Source organism: Musca autumnalis, unplaced genomic scaffold, assembly GCF_047663935.1.
Source record: "Musca autumnalis isolate F117 unplaced genomic scaffold, ASM4766393v1 scaffold_3, whole genome shotgun sequence".
Classification (NCBI taxonomy): Eukaryota; Metazoa; Arthropoda; class Insecta; order Diptera; family Muscidae; genus Musca; species Musca autumnalis.
In genome coordinates, this window is record NW_027411866.1 from 76,805,481 (window position 1) to 76,827,109 (window position 21,629).

At 35.8% G+C, this 21,629-nt stretch overlaps 1 protein-coding gene across 1 annotated transcript in view; it reads left to right on the top strand.

Moving 5' to 3' along the window:
* The first annotated feature begins 647 nt into the window (after nucleotides 1-647).
* The window catches only part of peb (zinc finger protein pebbled), a 53,327-nt gene continuing 32,345 nt past the window's right edge, over nucleotides 648-21,629 (top strand). Inside the window, exons 1-2 of the mRNA XM_073971842.1 lie at nucleotides 648-820; nucleotides 958-1,093. The gene's annotated coding sequence lies outside the window, so the exon portion shown is untranslated. The remainder of the gene's footprint in view (nucleotides 821-957; nucleotides 1,094-21,629) is intronic.

Here is a 21,629-nt window from a genome sequence, read left to right on the forward strand (position 1 = left end):
TCCAAAATAATGTTGGTAATAAGGAAGTAGTGTTGAAACTTCTTCTTATCGCCATATTTATATAAATATAGGAACATACTAAGACAATATTCATTGAAATTTTGCTTGGCTGAAATAATGAGAAATGCTGAGGTGGGCGGTGTCCGACACACGTCCTACTGTATGTGTATCTCAATATATTTATAGTTATTCTGAGATAAGGATCCTATAGTGAATCCTATATAACTGTTAGAGTCATGTTTACATCAAATACGTTTTAGTTAAACTCGTCATTTGTATTATCACTTCAAACAAAACACTTGTACTCCTAAAACTGGTGTCCAAATCCAGTCCAAACCTACCCTTAAAATTAAAAAATGATTAATACACTGTAATATTGTAGGTTGGACATCAATGAATTATAACATCTCCGCCACAATAATTCAATCATTGTGGCGGCGTGAGATATTAAACAACATCTTTGACAACTCTACACAGCGCATCTCCGCATTATCTTCTTTATTGGCAACAGCAGAAACATCATCATCTTTAGTTACTAAAAGCTACAGCCAGCAGCAGTAACATCATCAGTTATTTATAAAAGTTTTCCTCAACTGTCGGGATGTGATAACAAATATTTTTGCCGACTCAGTTACCTTTGAAATTTTGAAATAGACAATTGTCTCTTTTACCATCAATTAAATCAAAGACATCTCCTTAGTTTGAAAATAATTTTTGAGAAGAAGAAAACTTCAGAATTCTTCTACACAACAACGAATTATAAGAATAATTGGTGTTAGAATCGTTTTAGTTGGAGTAAACATACATACATATGTTATTGGTAAATAAATTAAAAGAATTTAAGGGTATAATGGAAGCTTTCATCATCTTCGGATGAAGTTTGAAGGGGCTCTTTATTCAAGTCGAAGGACAGTTCTTAAATCATACAAATGTTTCAAATCTTCTTTTTTCTTGTAGAGGTGGCTTGGTCTATCAATATTTGAGATTCGAGCACCTGGCAGTGTCATTAATTGTGCAGAAACCAATTGCAACCCAACATGGGATACATTTATGAATATTTCGGAAGAAATCTATTCAGAGCAATTTGAACCAGGTAAGAGATTATCCTATCATTATAAATACACACATAGTATAGGTGTGATTATGTTTATATTATATTTCACAAGGCCAAAATGTGCCTCCTCGAAAGAACCCAAATATGTTTGGACGAAATACGTTTCAGACAATTTGGAAGCGATCTAGCAATGTCCGTCCGTCTGTCTGGCTGGAGCGCACGATAACTCTGGAACGAATCAACCGATTGGGTCCAAAAATAGTAATATTTTGTCCAAACTTAGTTCAAGTTCAAAGATGGACGATATCGGTTCACTCTTTCGGGTACCTCCCCCAAAATTTCAGTTCAGTGTAGTTTAAGATCTCCTGTCGAATCGTTTTGATTTTTTTTTTGCAACTGGTTGTGCCCGATGCCTTTACGAAGGTACACATTTTTTTAGGTGCAATTCCATACTTCCTGAGAAAGTGACCAAAATACCGTTAAAAATCCCTACGGCCACCATGTGCAGTTACTTATCGTATTATTTCGAAGGTGTAGCTTATCAGTCTACTCCTTCCGGTACCTTCTCCACAAAAGTTCAAAAATAATTGGTAAAATAATCGGGTGGTTAAGTCCGATCATAAGGTATATTAGAATGTTATTTTAGTGGACCCACGAAACCTAAGCTTGGAAACTAGAATTTATACGTAAATCAGTCGAAATCGTAGGTACGTAAGTAATTCCAAACTTTTCCTGTAGTCCGACTTGGCTGGTAACCCTATTTTTCGATGCATTACAACAAATACTATGGCAGTTTTTCCGCCTTCATTTGTATTTGTCCTTCTGTATCGGAAGATTTGATCATCAATATTTGTCATCAGAAGTTTTGACAAGTTGATGGTGCCTTAGAACGCTGAGACGTCGGCAACCGTGCCACCTGGTTGTCGGTGACCCAGGTTCGAATCCCAGCCTGTTGCTATGGGATGTCTGCTTGAGATATTGGCCCCGAAATTTCCCACTATTTAGGGTCACACCTTTATACACTTCTCGTATCTAAAATTTTATTATCCATACTTCTCCCGATAATGGCGCGAATGTTCCATTCGGATTGTTAGTGGAGTAAAATGCCCACTGTTCATGATAACTACGCCATAAAGGTGTACAAATTTACGCTTGAAACTTTTAAAACTTCTTTTGTCGCCTACGAAAATGCTCTTTCAAATTATATTACCTTTAGGTCCAACACTTACATATGTTGCTGTTTTTTGTGCCGCCATAGACTATGGGAATTTAGCTGTAGGCAAATTTGACTGTCTCTTTTTTACTTGTGCTTATTGGGAAAAGGATTTCGGTAGTGTATCCGTTATTAGATCTGGTCATATGTGGAGCTACTAGTATATCAACCTCATTCCGTTTTCTGAGGCTACATTTTCTGATATCTGGGCTAAAGAGTTATTATCTTTTTCAATTTTGGCATCAATATTACATATAATAATTTGTATGCCCAGATCAGGGTATAAGATATTTCTAGCCTCTCGTATTTATAATATATATTTGTATTGTTTATCCTCGGCTGGGTTGGGAAATGGTGTTGAAGGATTTAGGGATCACAATAATCTAGTCTTTTATCCGATACTGTGACATAAAACTCCAAGGGCACAACTTTCAATCCATTTTTGGGAATTATGACCGCATTTCAATAGGGACATAACGCCTAGGGGATTCAGCCGTGTTGTTTAGTTTATTAGTATGTTTTTTGTACCCTCAGCCTTTAGGATTTAGATGCTTATACAGTTTGATACAACCAAAATGGGCTTCACCGAATTAATGGTTTTAGACCCCAAAAAGACTTGGACGAAGTCCGTTTCTGACAATTTGGAGTCGATTTGGCAATATACGTCCGTCTCTCTGTTTGACTGGCTGGAGCGCACGATAAGTCTTGAACGGATCAACCGAAACTTGGCCCTCGTAATATTTGGTCCAAACATAGATCAAGTTCGAAGATGGACCATATCGGTCCACCCTTTCCCGTTCCTCCCTCATAAATAGTGCGCACGATAACTCTCGAAGGAAGTATCCTATTTGATCGTAATATTTCTACCAAACATAGATCATCTTGGAATATTGACTATATTGGTCAACTACTTAGGGTACCTCCCACACAAAAATTCAGTTCAGTACAGTTTAAGACCTCTTCTGGAATCGTTTTGATTCTTTTGCAACATGTTGTTCTCGGACCCCCTATTACGATGGTACAAGTTTTGTGGGAAAACGGCCCGAAAGCTGTAAATACCGCCTACGGCCTCAGTGTCTAGCGGCTGGTGTGCACGAAAACTTTCGAACCGGATACTGCGTTGGTCCGAACTTTGCATATCGTAATAGTTCTGTGAAACTTAGAAGATGGTTTTTCCGGTCCACTCTTTCCGGAAAAAATTTAAAGTTTAAAATTTTTCACAAAAATGGAAAGCCCGATATATCATGAACGGAGCAACCAATGTGGTCCAAACATTGGATCTTGTAATATTTGGTCCAAATTTAGTTTATGTTCGAAAATGGACGCTAAGATACCTCCCCACAAAAGTTCCAACATTATTGTTAAAGCGCAGTATAGGGTCTATTCCAGGATCCTTTTCAAATGAAGCCACTCCTTGTGGTCCCGTATACCAAAGTAAGATACATTTCTTCAGGTACCTCCACCGAAACAACTTTCATGCGTCCAAAATTCTGAAAACTCCCTACATACATAATTTTTTATCCTTTAGACACATTATCTCAGCGAAATGGCTGAAATTCGGCATTTTGTCTTCTATATGTCTATAGAATTTTCCCCCAGAAATTTGTAAGTATAGGTCCACGTTTTCATATAGCCCCCATAGAACGGTATCTCCCGATATTCGATATTTTGAAGGTTTTAGCCAAATTATCTCGGCGAATTGGCTGAAATTTGACATTAAGTCTTCGTTAGAGTTACAATACTTTCCTCCAGAAATTTTGCAATTCAGGTCTACGTTTTGATACAGCCTCCACAGAACAGTACTGTCGATTTTCGGTATTTTGAATACACAACATTATAGTAGGTCCAAAATATCCCTTGCACAAAATCAGACAGTTTAGGTCCACGTTTTGGTATACTCCCCATATAAGGCTATCGCCAAATGTACGTTTTTTTTTAAATTTTAGGCACATTTTCCTACCGACTGTTGATTGGAAATTTTGTGTTCCCAGAAGGTAGAAAACTTACTGGCAGATAACTATCTATATATGGTAAAAACCAAAAATGTTTCGCAATCGATGAATCCGAGTTTCACCCTTTCAGAATCCGCGAACTGCTAACATATTTTATATAGTATGACTGAAATTCTTTAAAATGAAGTGTTTTAGGAGGGATCCCATAATGTCGAACATTAAAAATAATTTAGGCGGAATCTGTGTTGGCATCAATGTAGAAAAATTAGTAAAAATGGGTTGAAGCCAGCAACTTTTTTATGTTCCCTTCCGATTTCTGGGTTAACCTTAAATTTTCCACGAGGAACATAATACTAGTGTATGATTTTTTGATATAGCCACTGCATCCATCCAAAATTGATGTTGACATTTTGAAGCCGGAATTTCGGGATTTTTTTAATTTTTTTAATAATCCGGACGCGCAACAAGTTAATATTTCAAACTCATAATACGATTAAGGAACTCGTGATTTTACATCGTTTAATGTATATCTCATGAGTGTGCTCCATACAGCATCCTAATAATTGGAGTCTAAAGACCAACATTTGGTGCATAAATTTTCTTAAACCTATTTTTTGCGTGTAAAATTTACAAGTGTCATTCAATTTCCTTTGAAAACACACGCCCCCCCCCCCCCCCCCCCCTTACTTTTTTAACACGACGGATCTAATGAGCCCTTCCGCGATCGAACCCATCCACTAAAATCGCGGATATAGATACCTTGAAAATAGGAAAATCAGCAAAAATATATTTTGACAAATACGCGTAATAAACCGCGATTTTCTTTAAAAAAATTTACATAAATGGAATCCTTTATACGCGATTATAATATTGTCATAACTAACAGACATACACGAGTAATATCTTACCCAAAATAGAATGTGGAGGCACATTCGCGGATCTTGAAGAATCTATTTGAAATTAGTGTACTTTTACGTATTTTTGATGGGTGATACTGAAACCGTATGCGCATCAAAATCGTATGCACATTGCGCGACTTTTATCCACTTTAAAGTTTTATGCATTGTGTCGCGGCACACTTTGGACGCTAAGTGAAGCATCGAAATATGCATAGATATTGAAAGAGATTAATTCGCTGTATCCAAAAACTGATGCGCATCAACTGATTTTAACTAATTCGCGATTAATATACTTTTTAATTTTCACATTTTTTGAATGATTGTAATTTCAATATTACTCTTAATTTCCATCCTTATGAGTTATCACAGTAAGCAATTAAGCTCTCGCGATGGTAAACCATATTTCTTGATGAAGTTTTAGCAGTTTACATTAATTTTGTATGGGATTTTAGGGAAATAGTCGGAGATCTCCCAAATATTTTTTTCTAATTTTTCAAATCAAACAAAAAATATATTTGCAACAATATTTTCCAACAATAAGTTTTTCTCTTTTGTTGTAGCTATAATATGCAATTTATGTACCCAATCTCTATAAATTTGGTTTCATATTTTTTTACACATTGTCTTGATTCCGCATATATTTTTTAATTTATTTTTTGAGGATTTTTACGGAATCTGGGACAGGATAATTTGTATTTACTTCAAGATTTTTTTGTTGTTTGCTGATTTTCCGCGAAAATAATAATAACTTTAGTAAATATATAAACATCTACGAACAGATATGGAATGCTGTTAACGATTTATCCATAAATTTACTCATAACAACAAATAATATATTTTTAAATATTTTTTCTTTAAATGAGAATAAAAACCGCTATAACATTTGCACGCAAAGTTACCTTCTTTTATTAACTTTGTATTTACTACTAGTTAATGTAATAAATAAATAAAACCGCTAAAAATTTTGCGCGCATCGTCCAATTTTGTGAACGCGAACAAATTTGAAACCAGATTTTTTCCTTAACCTCTATACCAAATATAGCAGATGTGCTCGCAAAAAAGAATTTTTAAATGGAATTGCAAAGGAATTTTGGTTTTTTTCCGTATGTATATCCAAGTTTTATTATAGCATCACAAACCGGTATTGCCAATTTAAAGTATTTCGAGTTTTTATTTTCAAATTTTCGAACAGAGATTGCTACAATTTGGTTTTGCGTTTTGTCAGAGGATTCGAAAGCTAATTTCGGAAAGTTGTAAATATGGGTCCATTTTTGGAAAGAACAACAGTGAAGTCCCATGAAAGCTCTTTTAGGTTTTTGTTACATTTTACTTCTGAAGTAAATTTAAGTCGGTAGTTTGGACTTTAATTGAATAGAAAACCTCCACGTTGAAAATGGTCAATATATAGGGATTTTCCTAGGAATAGGCCTTAACGTGTAGGAAGAGCTTAGTACTTTCATACTCGAAAGGAAATTAATTGTTATTATTTGTTTCAATACAGTTCGCGATGGAGGGTAAAAAAAGTTCGGCCGGCACTAACATTTATCGCTTTTTTACGCCGCACATTGGTTCAGAAATCGATTTCTGTCGTTACCGACTGTTAACTTCTATATGAGATTCGTAGTAATCATATTGAAACTAAGAAAACCAAAAAATTAGGTCATAATATTGGAATTTGGGTGAGTGGCGTACTCCTAAAGACGACTATTTTCCCATTTTGGAAATAAGTAATTTTTGGATATTTCTGGAGAAAATATAGCTTTTTCTATGAAACTATAGCAGGTATTGTGTTCATTCTTTTTTTTTTTTTGTTAAGTAGGAGGATTGTTGCATTTAATAACACTGTGAACCGAAATTTTGGGGCAGAGATAATTCCTTTTGGGGATAAAAGGAATATATTAAATATCCCGAAGTATATTAAGAATCCCGTGATGAAGTTTCTGCTGAAGACCCTGTAAGGCATCTGAAATCAGCGTTATATCTTTGTTAACTGTTGTTTTAGTTTATATATGGAATGACATGTCTTCAGTCAAATCGAATGAAGACTCGCTTCCTTCAATGTCCTTACCGTCCCTTTTTTTTAAGAACCGCTATAAAAGTACCACAAGATGACGTTTTTCAGCTTCCAAAGATGTCGCTCAGAAAATTTTAGGTACGTCTCTCATTGACAACTAATCGATTTTGTCGCGTTTTCATAGTCATTTTTGACATTTACCCTGTTTTGGCCTTACAGGCATAACACGGAAGTTCGACTCCCGGCGGATCTGTCCTTCGGAATTCTTAATATACTCACCAAGCGCTTTTATCCCCAAAAGGAATTATCTCTGCCCCAGATGTTCACCCCCATTTTGTGTCGCAGTGTAATTACCGTAGCGTTTATATGAAGTAAGCTATTTATTTTTTTTTTCAGGTACTAGTGAAGTTCCAGCTTATGTAGACTAGAACATTTAAGAAACAGCATGGAACAAAGTTTCGTTTTCGTTAGAGTGTCCTCTTTCTACCCGTCCGTCCTTTTGACACTTTTATAACTTTATAGAAATTACATTGGTAAAAATGTGTGTATTTTCCATACCGGTTCCCATGTTAATTATAGCTTACTTATACAAATTGACATTTTTAAATATATGTGTTATAGGTTTTATAAAAACCCAAAGAGAAATTTCTTAATTAGTAAAAAAATTTTAATTTTTTGAAAAAAGGTTGTAGAAACATTTTAATTATTTATGGTTAATATATTGGAGCATATGTGGTCTCTTCCAGAACCTGCAAGAATCCGCAAATTTTTACTACGTTAACCGTTTTTCCTTTAGAATATCGAAAAAAATAGTAAATATTTGCAGTTGTTGCACTTCTGGAACAGACATGAAAAACTCATAAACACTCATATTTTGATGGAATATACGAAGAAACTCAACATTTATTTTGACTTGTATTCCTCTGGAACTACTTAATCTAATTTCGTTTTTGATGCATTGGAAAGCTGATGGTGTTATCTGTCGAACAAAAAAGTTATAAAAATATCTCTATCCGTTTTCAATACCTGAAAATATTGTTATATGTCCATGACATATACAAGTTCTACCTCGACTTTAAAATGGTCAACACGCTGGGTAATCAGATTGTTTAATTTGAAATAGTTTTGTGCGTCTTAAATTTTATTTACAATGTAACGTATTCATGAGCCCGTGTTAAATATCTATTAAAATTTTAAAACGCACACATAAATTAGACTCTGAAGAACATTGTTAGAACAGAAGTCTAATTGAACGAAATTGTAAAAAAAAATAAATACACAAAACAAAAATAATACAATATTATTATGCAGCAAAAACAAATCACTAAACGAAATTGAAATTGAAACCGTTTCGATTTCAATGACGACGAAGACGATTCGAACACCACACACTGAACACACAACATATTGGATCTGAAATGAATTTCTAACGTGACTAAATTGAAAGGAGTTTAATACATTTAAGTAGCATAGCAATCAGCTGTTATAAAACTTGTTCAAAAAGTAATGTAATCCCATTCCACAATATCAAAGAAAACAAATATTGAGGATACAAGTGGACTCTGCTATACACTATATTGAGAAACTACATATATTTAAAGGAGTTATGGCTCAATAGTACGGATTTAACGAACCCACTGGGTTTCAAATGTCAATTCCTTTGCTTATTTATCAAATAAAAGAATCGAAACCAAAATCGTTTTTATTATTACAACATTTTTGCTATGGTGGACAATTTTTGTTTTGAAATAGAATTGACTAAATAAATAGAATCGACTAAATATTTTTCTAAAGAATAGAATTTTTTTGGTAAATCCATTAACTTTGGTTTGAAAGCATCATAGGGAAATTGGAAATTATTTTAAATGCCCAATTAAGCCGTGGTTCAGCTTAATAATGACATGTATCTACCTATTTACTTTTTTAATAGAGCCCATTTTTATATTTCCGCATAAATGTTATTAAGTGCTGTAAAGAACTGCAAGGCGGATATGTTGTTGATCTCATATGTATTATACTTGTTGATTTGGAAACCAAATATTTTGTTGTGTGACAAACTTTGATGCACAACAAACATCACGGTGCTCTTGAACCAACTTTAAATGTAAGGAGCTTACACCAGGGATATTTTTGCGGATTTTGAAACCACAATGTTCATAGATAAGACAAATAAAAACCGTTCTATGGGCCCATATCAGTTCTATCCATACACGAAGACGTGGACCTATACCGACAAATTTCTGATGGAAAGTTGTATACCCATAACAGAGACGAAATACCAAATTTCAGTTATTTCGGTTAGAGAATACGTCTAAAAGCTTCAAAATACCGAATATCGGGAGGTACCGGTCTATGGGGGCTAAATGACGTGGACCTATACTGACAAATTTCAGGTGGAAAATTGTATAACCCCAACGAAGACTAAATATCAAATTTCAGACATTTCGCTGAGATAATTTGGCTAAAACCATCAAAATACCGAAAATCGGAAGGTACAGTTCTATGGGGGCCATATCAAAACGTGCACCTACACCGACAGATTTCTGGGGGTTAGTGTGGTAGACCCAAATATCAAATTTCCGACATTTCGGTGAGAAAATGTGTGTAAACCTTTAAAATGCCGAAAATCGAGAGGTACTGTTCTATGGGGGCCATATCAAAACGTGGAACTATACTGACAATTTTTTGGGGGAAAGTTTAATAGCCCCAAAAAAGACTATATATTAAATTTCAGACATTTCGGGAATAAAATGTGGCTGAAGCCTTTAAAATACCGAAAATCGAGAGGTACCGTTCTGTGGGGGCCGTATCAAAACGTGGAACTATACTAGACAGAAGTGTTGTGGTCGCAAAGAAGACTAAATATCAAATACCAGACATTTCGGTGAGAAAATGTGGTTTAAGCCTTCAAAATAATGAAAATCGGGAGGTACAGTTATATGGGGGCTATATCGAAATGTGCATCTATATTGACAAATTTCTGGCGGATAGTGTTGAAGCCCCAAAGAAGACACAAATACCATGATTCAGAAAATTCGCTTAGGTAATGTGGCTAAAATCTTCAAAATACCGAAAATCGGGAGGTACAGTTATATGGGGACTATATCGAAAGGTGCACCTATACTGACAAATTTTTGTTGACTATATACTGACAAATATTTGTTGACTATATACTGACAAATTTTTGGGAAAAGTTTAGTAGCCCCAAAAAATACTAAAAAATACCGAAAATCGGAGGTACCGCACGGTGCTCTTGAACCAACTTTAAATGAAAGGAGCTTACACCTGGGAAGTTTTTGCGGATTCTGAAACTACAGTGTTCATAGATGAGAAAAATAAAAAAAACAAGAAAAAATCGGCGGAGAGGAGTGAAAATTCTCTCTTTATGATATTTTCGTAGATTTTACCACCTTAACTAACTTTAAATAAAAGGAAGTTTTTGCGGAAAAATCCAAAAACAAGAAAAATCCGTTGGAGGGATTTTTAATTAAATCGCGATCAAAGTTCACATTTTAAAGTTTTCGCGATTTTTCTTGGAAACCGCAAGTCCTAAAGAAATGGGGCTAAAGAACATGTTGTAGCTGGGAAAATTCTATAGAAGATTGATATGTGATTTGTTCGTAGGTTTTATCATTTTTGAGATATAGAAGTTCAGGTCACATTCTTAGGTTTTTTTTAGGTTTACACGATTTGTTTGTTTATCGAAATAGGACTAGAGAAAATCTTATAGCTGTGAAAATTCTCTACAAGATTGGCTTATGTAATTTTTTGAGATATTTCAGCTTAAGTTGGGAAGTAGCAGTCATTACATTGCTTTATAAGGAGGCGATACAGTCAATGCAAATTAACCCTCGTGTGAGTCATAAAAGGGTCTTTTTGGGTCCCTTTTTCCACAAATCTTTAAAATTTCCTATAAAATATGATCGTATCAGATCAAAATATTCTTGTTCGCCATAAAATTTTACTATAGGTCCTAGAATACATCAAAACTCTAAATTTTACCGAAACACCAACTTTTTCATCATTTATTGTGAAAATTGACCTTGAGAAAAATAAACAAATATGGACATCAATTATTAAAAAACGCGGACTTCGTTGGCGACACTAAACATTTTAAATTCGTTTCAAATACGTTTCATTACAATTACAAACAAAAAATATTTTAAACCCGTTGTTTATTTTGGCTATTATAATATTTAAAAAAAAAACAACTTAAATTATGAGAAAATTTTTTTTTTCCAAATAGGGTCACTTTGACCTGCTTTTATGCCTATGCCTACTTGTTAAACAAGAAGCGTATTTTTTCATAACTACACGCAGTGGGATCATATAAACAATATTTTACACTATTTAGTTTAAATTGATATAATAGTTTTTGGATTTTTGGCCAGGTTTTTCGGAAATTTGGCCACTGTGCATTGTGCAAAGGACAATCATGTAGAGAATTTTCACTGCTACAACATTTTTTTAGTTCCATTTAGATAGGGCTTGCGATTTCCCAGCAAAATCGTGAAACCCTAAAAAACCCTAAAAATGTGAATTTTGACTGCGATTTGTTAAAAAGCTCTCCGGCGATTTTTTTTTTTTTTTGTTTTTTTTTTTATTTTCTCATCTATGAACATTGTAGTTACAGAATCTGCAAAAACTTCCCAGGTGTAAGCCCTTTCATTTAAAGTTGGTTCAAGAGCACCGTAGCATTCAAATAACCTATGGCAAATAATAACATGTATAATTCTTTCTTTTGCTGTTTAACACTTTAATATTTGTTGTTGCAAACTTAGAAACCATTACCTCGGCATTGAAGCACCCCACCCACAACCATGCACCCAATCACCCATCTTCTTCACACTATAACCACCTTCAATGCCTATTCTTTATCCGCTTAAGCATTGCATGTCATTTCTTGTTTTACATTAATTTCCTTTTTTCAACAACAAAAAAGAAACAATAACAATAGAAATCATATTTCTGACAAACAGCAGCGTTACTGCAGCACAACTTCGTTGCCTGTTAACTGTCGGACCGACTAACTGGCTTGGCTGGCTGACTGACTGACTTTAAATGTTTGGATATTCATTCATTCATTGAATCACTTGTGTCAAGTTCAAAAAGCCAAACACTTAAAACGCTACATTTTACAATTAATTTTAGAAATTATTAAATTAATTGCAGTGCCAACAAAATCGTCATGTTCCAGGGGCGTAAGTTATAACATTGTCTTGGGAGGAAAACTTTAATATTTAAATACATACATATCGTCACCTGAAATGCCCAAAAATGTAACCCTCAACGTAACCCTTTGAGGGTTGCGTCTTTGGGCATTTCAGGAGACGATATGTATGTATGTAAGAATTATTAACACTCGTACATACATATCTGAGGTTTTCCTTTTAAAACAGCAAAAATCGCCTTATCGTCGGTGTCATGCTTAAGTGTTCCATACGCCATTTGCCTGATTCGAGAAAAACTCAAGTTAATGTTTAAGGCCATACAGGATAAAAATTGTGCAATAATCCAATACTTTAAGAGCTAAACTCATAGAATATATCAGTAGTCTATTTTAGTCAGATATCTGTGATAGTCTAGAAGTTATGGTCAATTTATATTATTGCAAAAATTTGCTGAATTGTTCCATGGAATCTTTTTTTCATGTTTTTGGCATTTTGTGTCACATGGATTTTTGGTGCGGAACAATTCGTTTTTGTCTCTTTTTGTTCCATACGCCAAACGACATGGATATGGAACTAAAAAGTTCAAAGTTGTTTTGTTCCATATGCCAGGCTTTATGGATATGGAACAAAACGACAAGATTTTTTGGGTCACAAGGGGGATATGGAACATACTGGCATCTGAATAACTCATAAACTATAAATCATAAATCTGAAATAGCATGGTTCAAAACCTTGTAAGGTACCTTTATCTCAAAATGTCAAAATAGGCGTATGGAACACTTAAGCATGACAATTCAATTGTGGTTCATCGTAGTTGTTGTTGTAGCAGTAAATCATATACATAGGTGTGTGGTCGTTTTAATACCCGACACTATAGTATGGAGGCTATATTAAGTTTCGCACGGCGCACAGTGGTTCAGATTCAAAATTCAAAAATTTTGTAACTTTTGAACGGATTGAGATATTTTCCTATTTTTATTTTTTTTTTTTGTTCGATAGATAGCACAATCAGCTTTCCGACGAGTACAGAGCGATCAGTAGGTGCAGAGGAATTCAAGGTCAAAGTTAAATTTTTGAGTTTTGTTTACTATTTTTCATTAAAATATGTGTGTTTTTGGGTTTTTTATACCTTTTGATATATTAAAAATGGTCAATAAAAAATAATAAATAAAAAAACAAACAAAAATTTGAAAAAAAAAGTTAAAACTATTTCAAAATTTTTTTTTCAAAAAATTTAAAATTTGTTCAGAAATTAAAGAAAATACTCTTTTGGTTTTCATAAAATTCATTCATACTTAAAAACTGTTGATTTGTGTAAAAAACTGTAATTAATATGGGAAACGGTATAGAAGAAACACATATTTTTACGCATGCAATTTCAATAAATTTAAAAAAGTGTTAAGCGGACGTAACGTGACGGGTACAAAAGTATATATGGACTGAAAGAGGACACTCTCGGACATCTTTCTGTGAATACGAAACCTGGTTGCTGTTGTTCCCTTAAAGTTGGATTTTCACTAGAATTTAGTACCGGAGAAAAAATAAAATAACTCACTACATGTAAATGCTACGGTAATTTATTGAAGCGTTTCTTAATGGCAACAATCCTACCTCATCGGCTTGTAGTAAATCAGCACCTGCTTCCTTATTTGTGCTCAGAACTCACCTTGATAAGGTGGTGTACACTCAAAACTGTGTTTTGGAATTGGTTCTGAGGTATCTTCATTGCCACATAGTGTTTCTTAATCATCAAATTACCCAAAATATTTAGCACTTGGACATCAAGCACCGGATATTTAAATTGTTTTCACATTTTTAATTATTTTCATTTTGCTACGCCACTGTCAAAACAAACATATGTATATATGTATGTATTTAGACATTGTTAATAGCAAATATAATTTTACGCAAAAGCTTGCCTATTTTGTTGCTCCGCATTCTGTAACAACAAACACCCTCCACACCCAAATGAAAGTAAAATGTCTATTGTTTTCCTCAGCAAAATCTCCCACAGTATAAAATTGAAGCGTAACAAAAAGCTTCAACAATTATGTTCAACTAATGGTAACAATAAATTACAACAAAAACAACAATTAAGAGTTGAACAAAAACGATTACATTTGTAAAAATTTCAATTTTCAAGTCCTTACATGAACTTTTTAACTGTAGAAAACATTACCCAGCAAAAATTCGGATCCGTTAGTCATTACGTAACCCATTACAAAGTTATGTAAACAAGCTTCTTTTCGCATTACAAGTAATCTGAAAAGTAATGGGTTACTTATTAAAAAATTTACAAGGCAAACCTACTTACTTTACTCCTCACTAAGTAATGAGGACGGTGGCACAGTGTGTGTGTGTGTGTCCGACTATAAATCCTAGGGTTGTGTGTTCAACGCTCACGTCGGCACGCGAGTTTTTGTTAATTAAAAAATAACAATTCGTGGTGCACATGTGCACTGCACATTTAAGTTCTTAAGCAACCCTTAATATTCGTGTGCGTGGCACAGTGTGTAGAGTCTTTGGCTAGAAATCAGAGGTTTCGTTGGTTCAATTCGGGCAGACAGCGAAATAAAATAAAGTAACATAAAAGTAAGAAGTGTGATGAAATTAAAAACAAATTCTCTACAACAACAGTTCTAAAAATAGAATTTTTTTCACCTTACTTTTCAACTTCTAGTGGCCACAGAATAACTAGTTATTCTAGTGGTCATAAAATAACTAGAAACTGAGTGCGACATGCCCTTGTAAAAATAATGGGGAAGAAAGGGGGTTTGTGAGTAGTTACGGCTGCCAAAAATCCCTTACAAAATCCATGATTTTGGGAGGACTTTTTTTGTTGGGTAACTTGGCCAACGGAAATATGATTGTATATATGTATATCATCAGCCCACGACTATGAAAAGACAAAAATGAATACTTGTAGTATTCCTTCAGTCCCTTCCGGAGATACTAAAACTGAAATCGTCAACGTTTTCATTTCGCCGGTCAATAGCATTTTCCACTTGCTACAAGAAGATAAAAAAATTTGTATCGTTTTTCTGTTTTGGGAGCGCAGGCCTGGACGTGGGAAAAGTCAGGACCAATTTATATGTGATAAGTTTGTTACAGCCGCATCCCCCACACTCAAACTTCAGTGAGATGCAATAGTTGCCGGTAGTGGGTATATCTCAGCCCCTAGTGAGGCATCGTCGTCTTCAGAATACGCGATTGCACTGATGCAAAATTATATCGTGTTGAGATTCATGGACAACGACAATGCCTTTTTTTCACAACGGATTTCCTTGATTGATCCTTATTCCTTTTAAAGGGGCAAATAATATCTTTCAAACTAGTTATTATTTTTTTAAATCGGTTAACAAATGGCTAAGTTATAGTGGTATAAGTCTGAAAACCCCACAAAAAAACTATAGCTGAATTTCTCACAAATTTCAAAATAAGTATTGAACAAAACAAAAAACGTTATATTTTTGAAAATTATGAGAAATTCAGTTATAGTTTTTTGTGGGGTTTTTCAGACTTAAACTGCAATAATTTAGCCATTTGTTAACCGATTTAAAAAAAATAATAACTTGTTCGAAAGATATTATTTACTCCTTTAAAAGGTATAAGGATCAATAGATATGTCCGTTTAAATTTCAAAATGTAAGAAACTACTTTTACCGTTATAAAAAATAAAACGAAGTAACCCAAATGAACTAAAGACATTGTCGTTGTCCATGAATCCCAACACGATATAATTTTGCATCAGAACGCTTGAATATTTTTCTGGTCAACTTTTGTAGCACAGTGTCATTTGTCGACATTTTTCGTAAAGTTTGCACCTTCTCAAGGCCAAAACTGCCCGAAGGAGCGTTCCAATGCTTTTGCGATGTATTAGAGAGTTGTTAATTACTGTCTTGGCTACAATTTTTGTCCTTGTTTTCGAAAATCTCAATGGTTTGGCTGTTATATGCCGAAATGTCCAAAAAACGTGGATAAAAAACTTAAAGTCAAAATCGGGAGCCTCGATTTTCACCGTAGACCTATGGTCTAGTGGACTATTTTGCTCAGTTCAATCCCTGGAATAAGAAACGCGAAGGGCCCATTAAGGTTTTCAAATCGCCCCGGCCTAGCATACACAGCACCCAAAACCAGCTGTTGTTGTTCCAATCCCCGAAAATGCATGCTTTTTGCAATTTAATTGCAATGGACTCCGACGTAATATCGAGGAAATAGTGGATTTCAGGTGTCGGAATAATATCATGGTAGCAGCGTTTTGGGAACCCAGCTTAACAACAGCTGCAGCGTACAGCGTTGTGATGGTAACAACTTGCTAAGGAATTATCGCACCAGAAGTGGAGATGGGGGATCAGCTTTTCTATTGCACCAGACCTATCTCGGTTGAGTTTGGCTCTACTGATCCGTACAGCAGTCAGGTGTGGCACTGCCAACCTGTCAACCTGTCAAACGCCGCTCTGAAAACAGCAACAGGATGCCTCTTCATGTCTTCAATGAACCATCTACAAGATTCTTCCAGTACAGCAACACTATGCCATGCTTTCGTTGCAGTACTTCCTCGGATGTTACCGTGAGATAATTTTCAGGGACACGTAGGGCAATAATCGTGGATTTTCAAAGAATGTTTTTGAGGGACAACCAGGACAATAATTTTCTAAAGTATATATTTGAGGGACAAGCAGGGTAATAATCGTGGATTTTTTAAAGAATATTTTTGAGGGACAACCAGGACAATTATCGCGTATTTTTCAAATAATATTTTTGAGGAACAACCAGGGCAAAAATCGTAGATTTTTTTATAGAATATTTTTGAGAGACAACCAGGACAATTATCCTGGATTTCTAAAGAATATTTTTGAAGGACAACCAACCATATGGTGGATATGTCTCCCCACCCAGGCACTTCAGAAGGTATCTTCATGATCTAGAAAGAGAGAACAACTAGATCAACAAGCCTATCAAGCAGTTTTAAATAGCATTCACACATGTGCAGTCGCAGATGCCATAAACAACTAACGCGTGAATGCGATTCTCCGAGGACATCCCCCATCTAACGCAGCTGAGGAGCGTCAGCTGCCACGCTCGGGATGGCGCAGCCGTCTGAATTCCTGTAGGACAAGCTACCACATTCCTACAACTGGAGATAGACCCAGTACAAGATTAAGCGGAAAAGCGAACATAGGAACATTAGACTGACCCAAATTTTTTTTTTAAACTCCTACCCCTATTTTTTTCCGTTTGATCCAAAAATCTTATATATGAAATGGCTATCGGTTAACGTTAACCCGTTGCACCCGAGCTATCTTTATTTCCATAGTAATTGTTATGGGACCAAACGTGCATTTTTACGGAAATTCTCTAAAGGCTGCAATAATGGTCCAATCGATGAAAAACCTTTGTTGTGGCTATATATACATAGCTATTTTTGGGTCGCCCTAATGTCCATACATATCAAATACTGTTACAACAACATTAAATGATTGATTTCAATGATTTTTTCCTCCTACTGTTCTCAAATAATTTAGAAACCATTTATTCCCAATTGCACGATGAATTTCGAGAATATTAAGAGTCGCCTATAAGAAAATTACAATGATGCAAAAATTATGCCAGGTAGACAGACACTATTACACTTACTTTCGCCATTGTGTGTCTGGCTTTCCGTCTGGACCATCATCATCATCTTGAACAACAGCTCACAAAACGGACATCCGCCACTCTTATCTTACTTTAAAAGTCAATTTTTGCAAAATCCCACTTCATAAATCGAAACCAAATCCCTGTAAATCCTTTGCTAAGCAGGTATGAATAATCGGGTGTTAATTGTTTGTTAATTTTGTTAAATGCAATACAAACAGACAAGGATACGCTCTCACTCACACACACAGGGACACACAAAAGAAAGAAAAAATGACCAGTCGGCGGCGCTTATTTGGCTAACAAAAGATTTCAACATCGAGATGATCAGAAGTGTCTGCCTACCAGAGGAAAATAATTAAAGAAAACAACACAACGCACACACACACAAATTATTACATCGTTAGTCATGTTAGGTTAGTAGCAGTTGTTGTTGTGGCAAATTGGCCATAAATATTTTGCCAAGTTAATTCCGATATAATGGGATTTTTGTAAATTCCCAACTAAATATCATTCACACACACAGCAAATACTTGGACTTCCTTCTCTCTCTTTCTGCCAGCCACCTAAAAATACCTGAAAATTCGGAAGTTGCCCTCATCTCATGTTGCAAGATTTTCAGTGTGGTGTGCCAATATTCAGGCCGCAACCATTAAGTGAAAGTGTTTCCTTCACTGTTTAGGTAGATTTATGTATTTTTGTGTCCTGCAGTCAAACCGATTTGTTTGTTGATCTTTTGGTTTTGTGAATTAATCGTTTTATGACCTGTGGTTGTTTTTCCCTCTCTCGCCGCCACTCATTTTCACTAATCTTCGCCGGGCAAATCCCAGACGTGGAAATAAGAAATTATTTGAAAAAAAAAACTGTCTTCCATAAGAATATTTCCGTTAACGTGAAAATTTGGATAATTTTTGGGAAATATCTCTGTTAATGGCAATATTTTCTTATTGCCATCGATCGACAAGATGTTGTTTGTTTGTCGACTTGGCCAATAAGCAAAGAAGAGGGATTGTTTGATATGTAAATATGTGTGTGTTTGTCTTATCATCATCATTAGATATTGGGTATTTGAAAACAAAAATAGCAAGTCTTCTCGTCCAATAAGTAAAACATGAATTTTTCGGGAATTTTCAAATGTTCGAAGAAGTTAATGGATTTCGTATGGAAGGGAAAACAAATATACATACATACTATGGCATTGTGGGTAATTGAGGTTGTTGTTTTTATAGAAAGTATCATGTGTCCTATTCTATGTACCGGATTGACCCCAGAAAACATGATCTCTTTCAAGGGTCGTCACCTCAGCAAGTACATGTTGGTGTTCGTCTTTATTTATGTATATTTTTGGAAGCGGAAAGCATGCTCCTCATACTTCGTGCCGGGGTAGAGAGTATCCCCAGACCATGATTTTGCTCCGTTTGTCTCCGCCTCATCCACTATAGCTTGGTTGTTGTTGTTGTTGTAAACAATTGCGAAAACGGCAAAGGGGATGAGATTTCCCGAAGAACCGAACACTGCTAAACCAACGAAACAGAAAACCGAACATTGGTGGCGCCGAAACAGAAAACCTGTAAGGAAAGGATCAATGTCGGGCGAGGCCGACTATATGGTACTCTACACCATCACGATTTCAATAGAATTTAGAGACATTTTTTCTAGACAAGATTTCGTCAAATTTTCTAAATTTCATCAAAATTTCTGAACAATTTTGTGTTAGGTGAACCAACCTCGCCTATATAGGCCCAATATTGATGAAATTTGAAATGTGTGACGGAATTTTCTCTAATGAAATCGGGCGAAAATATATGTGGGAGCTATATCCAAATCTGAACCGATTTCAATTTAATTTGGCAAATCTTTTTTAGAGCAAATTCCGTCACACATTTCAAATTTCATCAATATTGGGCCTACTTTGGCGAGGCGAACATACTTATGGGAGCTATATCCAAATCTAACCCGATTTTTACCAAATGCAACAGCAACAGCGTTCTTAAAATAAAAAATATTTTCAAACATTTTCAGCTGAATCGGATAATAAATGCGACCTATACGTTGCGAACAAAAATACATGAACAGACGGACGGACATGCATAAATCGAATCAAAATCGAAATTGGTGCATCTGGTTTCCTTTTACATGTTACACAAAGACATAATACCTCTTTCCACAATGTGGTGTAGGGTATAAAGTGCATCCCACCTGCAAATATGCCGAGTAAACTTTGTCAAGACCCCCTCAAGCAGTTCTGTCCGACCACTGAAACCCTGAAATGGCTGGGGACTCCGAACAGAAATCCCGCAAATTCCAGAATATGGAAATGGTAGAGGTTCGTCAGAAAGCCATCGAAGAAGTGGTCAACGACTAATTGGAAAACTTCCTTTAAGTTCAAGCAGTTCAGTCCGACCACTGAATCTCTGAAATGACTGGGGACTTCGAACAGAAATCCCGCAAATTCCAGAAGATGGAAATGGTAGAGGTTCGTCAGAAAGCCATCGAAGAAGTGATCAACGACTAATTGGAACACTTCCTTTAAGTTCATGAACTAATAAAAATAACCAGCTGTAAACTTAACGGGGACCTCTTAATATACCACTTGGGGCCCCATGCGAACTCGGCCACTCTCGGGAGGTAGTCAGCAGTAGGCAACTCCTTGGGAATATGGCAAACTAAAGTTGGTGAGGAAGGACGAAATCTCTCACCTGAAAGCGGAAGTGTACGTCAATGGGTATGACTGCAAACTCAACACGGAGCTCATGCTCAAAGTCTTTGGCAAACAAAATGAGGCTTTGGCAGTGGAGAGATGTGAAGTCATCTACAGGAAGGAGAAAGAGGAGGGCACTCTCCTTGTTGTTGTTGCAACAGTATTTAATATGTTTACATCTTCTTTTTTTCTTAATGTGACTCTGCTTCTGCTCTGGTGACTGCTTCGATGAGATGTAACCACAGATCTACTGGAGTTATATGAGTAGGTTTGACAGGGCAGTTGAAAATGTGTAGTGTGTCGTGCGGACCTGTGCCGCTTGCTGGGGAGATGTTTTGCACGTTGTCATCGATAGTAATCAGACGGCTGCACCATACCGAGCTTACGTGAGCCAAAACTACTCTGGTTTTTCGTGGTAGCTGCGATAGGTGGGGAATATTCTCCGAAGCTGCGATAGATGGGGAATATTCTCTGAGGACCGCATTCTCATGGTAGTTGTTTTAACCTGCTCGATATGCTTGTTGATCTAGGGATTCTCTCTTGCAACGTTGGACCTCTCTTTCTAGATCATGAAGACCTCTCCGGACATGCCTGGGGTCCTTTCCACTATATGGAGATTAGGATGGTATTACCCGAGCAGGTACTCCAACCAAAGCATAACATTGTGTAGCTGCGCCGCACAGTGGATCCACTTGTATGAAGAAAGAGGCCAAAAATATTTAGAGTGTAAAAATCAAGCCAATGCGCAGCTTTGTGCTGCTGCGAAGAGTGTTTTAAGAAACCACGAGCGTAACATCCTCCCCCCTTTCCCCTCTGGACGGGGTATACGGTAAGCATTGTTTTATGCTGTTAATACAAAATGACATGAACAAAGGTCCCGATTATCTTATGATGCAAAAATAGGCTTGGGGAAACAAAACCAATCTCCAAAACAACATAAAATCCAACCAATTTAGCGGATTGAAAAAATCAACATTTGTGTCTGAAA